The sequence below is a fragment of the Peromyscus eremicus genome, chromosome 6, assembly GCF_949786415.1.
Source record: "Peromyscus eremicus chromosome 6, PerEre_H2_v1, whole genome shotgun sequence".
In the NCBI taxonomy this organism is placed as follows: domain Eukaryota; kingdom Metazoa; phylum Chordata; class Mammalia; order Rodentia; family Cricetidae; genus Peromyscus; species Peromyscus eremicus.
In genome coordinates this window covers 53,814,047-53,822,680 of record NC_081421.1, presented here as the reverse complement: position 1 = coordinate 53,822,680, position 8,634 = coordinate 53,814,047, and positions in this window count along the sequence as shown.

Below are 8,634 nucleotides of genomic sequence, written 5' to 3'. Positions count from 1 at the left end.
CCCAGAAGCAAAACAAGAAGTATAGTGATGTTTTGTTTGTGATCTAACAAATAAAGCTTGCCTGGACATCAGAGTGTGGAGCTAAGCCATTAGTTAGCCATAGAGGCCAGGCAGTGGTGGCACACACCTTTAATTCCAGCACTAGGTGGGTGGAGACAGGAAATGATATGGTTGGGCCGAGAGAGGATTATAAGGTGGGGGGAGACAGGAGCTTGGTCCCCTTTTGGCTGAGGATTTCATAGAGGTAAGAACTAGTGGCTGGCTGCTCTGCTTCTCTGATCTTTCAGCTTGCACCCTGGTATTTGACTCCGGGCTTTTATTGAGACCAATTAGGATTCATGCTACAAAGAAGAGGGGCCAGGACCCAAGGTTCTCTCCAGAGACTGTCACCAGTGACTTCTCTCCCAATAGGTTCCATTTACTAAAGATTCCAGCACTTCCCAGTAGCTCACACTCTTGTCAACCAAGACTTCAGCACACAGGAAAACATCCTAACAATAGTAGAGAGTAAGCTGGACGATGAGGTGGGAAGGACTCCATGAGCCCCACAACCTGCTGTAGTTAGAAGCACCTGTGGAAGGTATCTGCTTAAGATCACGGGCCAGGTCTGTCTTGGGTTGAAATTAGAATCACTTGACTGGAGTACAGCTTGATGAAGAAGGCATGGAGTCCCAGCACCCATAGGTAGGTATTGACTTTGATGGGTACAGGTGTTTAGGCAAGGCCCCTGAACACAGTTTGGACTCATCCTTGGATAGAAGCTGGAAATGACCTTGTCAACAGATCTGTCCTTATCAGAAGCTAGGAATGCCTGAAGGGAGTTTATTACCACTCTTCCCCTGAATGAGCACCCCTGCCTGGAAACTGTATGTGAGGGACACGGTCAAAATAGAGAGGCACCTGGACAAACCAATGCATACTGCACCCCCGTTTCTGTCGTAAGTCCTATAAAAATTTCAATGGCACTCTGCTTTGGGACCTCTGACTGCTATTCAGGAACTCTGCCTTCTTTCTTTTCGGCTCCCACCTACCATCTTATAAAACTCCTTTCTAAACTCACTCTCCTGTTGTCAACGAAATTTGTTCTTAAAATTCATGAGGTAAGAGACCTGGAAGCCACTGACTTGGAATTGCCTTGGACCCCAGCACCCCAAGTTATGCTCATCTGAGGTGGGAGGGAAAGCCTCCATTGTACTCAAGTATCCCCACTTTCCTGAATCAATATGGCCCAGGAGGGTGAAGTGCCTGATCCAAGTAAGGAGTGATGGGAAGGGGAGACGGGAAGGGAAGGAACGCTTGTGAATCACACACTGAGTGGTGGTTGTGAAGACCATGACTGACTGACCTCAGTTTTCCAGCTTGGTTGAGTAAGACAGAGAAAACAAAGAGTGAAATGAAAGCCCATGGGCTGGAGAGGTGGCTCAGTAGTTAAGAGCACTGGCTGTTCTTACAGAGGTCCTGAGTTCAATTCCCAGCAACCACATGGTGGCTCCTAACCATCTGTAATGAGAACTGGTGCCCTCTTCTGGCATGCAGGCAGAACACTGTATACAAAATAAATAAATCTTAAAAAAGAAAAAAAAAGAAAAAAAGAAATGAAAGCCCACAAAGTAACAGTACTAGTGATAAAAAGATAATATCAACTAGGTATGGATTTGCATATGCTGCACAACAGGTTAATAGAGCTGTTAAGAAACCCTAACTTCTCATAAAATATTGACAGTTATTGGACTCATTGTAGGGAACCGAAGATGACCTCTTTGGCTTCCAAGTTCATTTCTATTAAAGAAATTGCTGTGGTCAATGAATCAATACAAACTTGGGTTTGCTGCGCCATGTGAATGAAATCTTCCCATTTGCTTTGGTAATTTAATAGTTACTTCAGAGATCATAATCACTTCAGCAGCAATAACGGTAGAGGCCAACATGGTGTCGCTACAAAAACATCCCATTCTAGTACATAGGAAAGACTCAAGTTATACATTTTTATAATCAGAAAATTTACGAATACAGCAATAAGAAATAGCTACAGGTGAATACCGGCCAAATTTGCTATAATTACATAATAATCAAATATCCTAATTGTGGGGATAGTGACGGTTGGTGTTACTTTATCAACTCGACACAATCTAGAATTACATGGAAAGACAGTTTTAATAACGGGTTATCTAGATTAGATTGGCCTGTGGATATGTCTGTGGGGATTATTTTTATTACATTAGTTGAGGTAAGAAGACCTGCCCACTGTGGGTGGCACTATCCTCTAGGTAGGGGATTTTGGACTGTGTAAGAGTGGAGAAAACAAGCTACATATTAGCATGAGTGAATTCATTGCTATCTACTCTTGACTGTGGGGATCATGTGACTGCTGCTTCAAGTTCCTACTGTCTTCACTTCCTCTCAGCAATGGACTGTAGTCCAAAACTGTGAGCCAAAATAATCCCTTTCTTCCTTAAATTGCCTTCGTCAGAGTATTTTATTATAGCAACAAGAAGAAGAAACTAAGACAGAATCTTAGTTTGTGTGTACTTAGCATAAGGGTCTCTGGATTTGATCTCCAGCATTAACAGGAAAGGGAAGAGAATGGGAGGGAAGGAGGAAAGGAAAGGAAGGGCAAGGGTCAAAGGGGGAAAATAGGGAGGAAAGGAAAATGGAAGGAAACCAAAGGGATGGAAAGGAGGAAGGGAAAATGGAAAGCAGGAAGAAAGGGAAAGAGAAAGGAAAATGGAAAAGAAGGAAAGGGAGAGGGGACTGGGGAGGGGTTGGGGAGAGGGAAAGAGTTGCTAAGTACATTTTGTAAAGTGACTCATGTCTCAAAGGTTCTTTATTTATAACTTTTCCGGGTAGCGTTAGATCACAAACACACCCCCCTGCTAAAAATCAGGTCATACAAGCCTGCAGTGTCCCTTAAGATAAAGAACTGACAGGTGCCTGCTGCTGCTGCTGTGACTCCCGCAGCAGGGGAAGCAAGCCCCATCTTCCCCCAACCCCACTTGCGGATCAGGACGGTTTAGTTAGGGTTTTCGATGGCTGTGAAGAGATACCATGACTATGGCAACTCTTATAAGTAAAACGTTTAATTAGGGTAGCTCACTTACCGTTTCAGAGACTCAGTCCATTATCATCATGGTGGGACATGGTGGTGTGCAGGCAGACATGGTGCTGGAGAAGTAGCTGAGAGTCCTACATCTTGCAGGCACCAGGAAGTGATCTGAGTGTCACACTGAGGGAAGTTTGAGCAAAAGAGACCTCAAAGCCTGCCTCCACAGTGACACACTTCCTCCAATAAGGCCACACCTCCTAACAGTGTCACTCACTTTGGGAGTATGGGGGCCAGTTACATTCAGACAACCACAAGGACCAAGGAAGCTTTGAACTATAGTCCTACCTAGTGCCTGTCTCCTGGCATAGGCTGTCATGTGACGTGTAACTTTCTGCTACCCCTCAGAAGTCAGAAACCCACTTTGTTCAGGGATACGAGTCTCTTTCCTTCAGGCCCTCATCGTGTTGGCTGTTGGAGCTGTTCTTTGGGATCAGCAGGGAAGGCTCTTTGTCCCTTTGCAGCCCCATTGGACTACCTGTGGTTTGCTGCTCTTCTAATGCTCTCTTACTTCAAGATCTGATCACAGATAGCCCCGTGGTAATGAATCACACTCTCTTAGCAAATCCCATTCTAAGGGTAATTCACGTCAGCTGCCTTTTACCTGCACATAATTTCTAATATACAGTAGAAATGGAAACAGGGCCTTGAACATACTCTGTAAGCGCTGAAGCACGTAGCCACACATCCATTGCTTTCCGTATACTCTTAGGTATTTTGAGACAACGTCTTCTTGTAACCTTGTCTATCTTCAGACTCCCTATGCAGCAGAGACTGGCCTTGAAGTCCAAATTTTCCTGCCTCTACCTCCCAAGTGCTAGGAGTACAGGCATATGCCACTATCCCAGGAATTTCTTCATACTTCTTATTATCAAAAGAGGAACACCACTTACAAGTGTTCCTAATTTAGAAAATAATCCAGAAAATGAACCAAATAGTTATAGGCTTGGCTTAAAATCGCATGTCTTTTGTATAATATTGGCAAGGAGATTTTTTTTGTATGTTCATCTGTAGAATAAATGAGATGTGTGTAAATGGTCATCAGTATTCTGGACACACAGTATATATTTAATAATTTTAGGCCTGCCTAATTGCCCCTTGCTGCTACCACCCATACTTCCCTGAAGAAATACACATGACAGATGTAAATGTAAACTGTGACCATGGTTTACATTTCTTCATTTTTAGGTCTACAAGATTGACTCATAAGGAAGTCTATAGCCATCCCTCTCCCCATTTGGTTCTAATTTGGGTAAAACGGCACCATTGTGTTGGCTTGCTAATCCCTCTCAGTCTATGCAGCCCAACTTCCACACTAAAACACACTTAAACTAAAATCATAAAGCATTTTCGCTGTTAACACCCAATTGCTATACTACACGTTAAAAAAAAAAACAATAAATAATTAAAACAAGTATTATGAAACAAGTGAGTCACATGCTACGTACCTTACAGTGGTGTGTTTTCATTGTCAGGTATGACCTCAGCCGTGATGGAGATTGAGTGCTCATTTTCCCATGAGCCACTGGATCCCAGGAGGCTAGTTGAGGTTCAAACAGAAGGCTTCCTGGGAGATGGAAACGGAGCTGGGACTAAGAGCTCAGTGCTGCTCATTCTTAGGCCAGAGTGCTTTCCTCTCTGTTCCCTCTTTCAAAGCAATCTTGTGGGCCTTCCTCATTTACGGTGCTGTGATGTCAAGGACCTTGGCATTTGCTATGGTGTTTAATGTGTCTTTCTACCGATACCAGTTATGTTTTCTGGTGAGGCCTTTGTCACTGGTCCATGAAGAATGCCACTGCCACTGGTATGTGCCAGCCACGGCAGCTGTCCTGTTGCTTTCCTGGCCGGCTCTCAGGATCTGTACACAATGGTGTGATGAAGCCTTATCACCCTGGTTTACTGATGAGGTGAGCCCCAAGGCTTAGTGTCAACATTTTGTCTTTTATATATCATAACAGAGAAGACTGATCCCCCAAACCAGTCTATTTCTGGCTTTGGATGATTGAAACATAATTTTAACCTTCAACAATTATGTTCTTCAAAATGTCGGGTTTTTTTTTCATGACGGAAATTGTCCCATAGAGAATTTCCTCTTCAAAGAGAGCATAGTAGACACTGCTCCTCCTGGAGCTGTTGCAACTTCCCAGCTTGTGAGCTCCAGTGAGGTACCGGTAGCATTCCATCTTAACCCCTCCTGGGTTAACATCCCTCCCACAATTGGACAGTCAACTCCCTTCCAAGCTGTTTCTCTGTCTCCGTCTATCAACATGAATCTCTGAGGGTCTCAAATGTCCTACTTCCCCCTTTGAGCTACTGTAAGCCTTTGTCCTCTACATTCTTTTACTTTGCACTGTAAAGCCAAAGCCTTGCACAGGGTAGGCACACACACTCCGCCACGGAGATGCACCCCAACCTCTGTGCTTCAATTTTAACTTGGCTGCTCCTTAAACATGTCTTGCTTATGCTGGTGGGGGCACCTCTGTCCACTGACCAGTGCGGTAGAGCAAAATTCTGCTAATACCTGGACCCCAGCTCTCTCAACTGCTGCCAGGACCCTGGCTACTATGCTGCCTTGCAGACTGCCAATTCAACTCAGCCCTTGTCACGGGAAGAAAGGAAACATGTCTCTTCCTCTAGGAGACATTTTCTTACAGGGCTTCCAGAAGGTACCACAGGCCAAAATGGCTCCAGTTCAGAGAGGAGATATCTAAAAAGAGATATTTGTGACATTTTACCCTTCAGCTATCAGACTACTGAAATAACAGACTGCAAAGAACTAATGTTTTGTCAGGAATTCTATGCTGGGGGAAGAAAAGGCTTAAGCCCAGTGCCAATTAGAGGAGGAACTTCCCTCCCTGGGAGAGCCTGCATGGTTCTAGGAACTTATCTCACAGTTAATATATGCATATTTCTTGGTTTTTGTTTCATTTTGTTCTATAATATTATCACACAGAGGTATTAAAGGCCAGAGAGAGACAGGAGACTTATTCTCCACAGTTTGGGTAGTTTAAATAAGTCCATTTTCCTGTATCCATTTTTGTTTCATAAATTCTGTTAAGATGTGATGCTAAGTGAAGGGCACCCACAGGTGACAGCTCTTTGAGACACTGAACAGGCTCCCTGATGACTGGTCACGGTCCAGATAGGAAGCTCCTGCTTCGGACCCACAGGTCTTCTGCTGAATCCAGAGCACCCCTCATCTGCCACTCCCATGTCACTGTAACCTTTGCAGCAATGAAGGTATTCTAAAGAGACACTGTGCCTCCCATTTTGTTATCCAGTCTACTGAAACAATGGTTCCCAAGGAACTGGAATTTCCCAGAAATCTTATGCTGGGAGGAGAAAAAGTCTGAAGCCTGGTGCCAGTAAGAGGAGGAACTTGTCTAAGATATTTCACATAGTTTTGACTACCTGTCTGACTACCTCTCAGGAGAGATTGGAGCCAAGACAACGATGGGCCAGTGATGGATGGGACCACGCCTTGACTGGACTGCTTAGTATGCATACCTCTTGCCTTCTATTAAAACCTAAATCTCATGTTAGGACCTCAAGTATGGACTTGGGGAGAGTCACTTGGACATCTATGTTCCTCTTCTCACACCGAGTATGTCCTTTTACTGTCGTGGAATAATCTTTTTGTACACTGTGAAGACGTATCTTTGCCAAGGTGCCTTTCTGATTGATTTAATAGAGCTTAATGGCCAGCAGAAGAGGCTAGGCAGGACTTCTGGGCAGAGAGAGAGGAAGAGGAAATGAATCTAGCAGTGGGGAAATGCCAGAGGACACGGAGAGGAAACAGGAGGTGCAAGATGGAGGAGAGGTTAAAAAGCCAGGAGACAAAAATGTAGATTAATATCAATGGCTTAATTTAAGTTACAAGAGCTATTGGGACAAGCCTAAGCTGTAGGCCGGGCTTTCCTAATTATAATAAGTCTCTGTGTCATTATTTGGGAGCTGGCAGTACAGAGAAAGACTTGCTACATTTTACTGCTTTGCACTATTACTTATTTCATTAATTAGGGGGTTAGTGGCCTACCCTAACTCATTAGAGCAGCTGCCAGGGCCTAGGCACTGATTTTAACAACTCCAGCAACAATTTTGGCAAGCCAGCCAAGTTAAAAAAAAAAAAATTTGGGTGTCAGACAAACATTTTTCAAGTTGGCCCTGCATGGAGAGGACAAACTAAACAGTTCCATGGAGCTGACAGAATCACTTCCTTCCAAGCACATCTTCCCCTTCAGCCTCCATCAGCTGCTGTTTACCACTGTTTGGTGAGGCAGAGAAATGAGTAGCTGGCCTTTGCTTTTGACTTGATGACAGTCTGACTCTTATACAATTTCCCCAATCACTGGACCTTGGGCTTTTCCATTACGTTGGCCTAGAGGCTCCTTTCAACTGTTGGAACCATTTCAGGGGCCTGCCATCTGGTGATTGACTTGTCTTTCAGGGTTTTTCCAAACTGTTTTGGTTTGTTGAACTATTTGGGCTGTTGCACCGTTTGTATGACAAGCCTTATCCATTTGGAAGCTCTTGTGAACAAATTTGGAGATCTGTTGGAATTTGGAGCATCTGCTGAGTGACAGGGAAAGTTGAAACGTGCTGCTCTTTGGGGCTCTATTGAACTGATTGAGTCAGAGAAGCAATGGTATTGAGACCTGTGTGGTCATTCATATGACCATGAAAATATTAAATGTGTACTATCTTGGTTCCCCTATGGAGAACCCTATCTGGCTAGTCTTCTGTAAACTTATATTAGTCTCTAAGGCAACATGGGGGCGTGTCTTATCTTCCCCCTAGAGTTCCTGAAAACAATGCATGGCAAACCTCTGGGTGCTTCAGTTTTGAATTTCTTTGTTGAGCTTATTGCAAATTAAAATTTCTCTTCTAGACATGACCGATTTGGGGTCTATGTGTGTCCATGGATGGATGGATGTAGATATTGGGGCACAAATTCTGTACTACATTAGTATGTGTTGCTGGTTTTTCTCTCTCTCTTTGAAAATCTAGCTAAAATGTAACACTTTACTTTTACACTGTAGAATTTGGACTGAAAGAAAAAAAAAACCTACCTCAGCCAGTTAGAATGTTAACTAATGACTTGACAGGTTAATTCTGAACTCCTTTCCTGGTGGAATGATTTGAATCTAGGACAGCACAGGGTTTTTTTTTTGGGAGGGGGAGAGGCGGCGGAGAGTCAGGATCTCATTGTATAGCTCTGGCTGGCCAAGAACTCCGTGTGTAGACCAGGCTGGCCTTGAACTCACAGAGCTCCACTTTCCTCTGCCTCTTATCATGATTTTATATATTGGTAAGACAATTGCTTGTTTTCTGCTGATTTAGTTGCACAGAAAACAAGACCTGTTCGAAAACTGTCTTGCCAAAGTCAAGGTTGGTTTAATATACATTTAAGTCTGTAAAATTCCCACTTTATAAGCAACTATTTAAAAAGATCTCATTCCCTGTATATCTGTGACTAGAAACACATGGAGCTGTGTGTCCAAACTCTGTATATTATTATAAGATTGCAGAGTTAA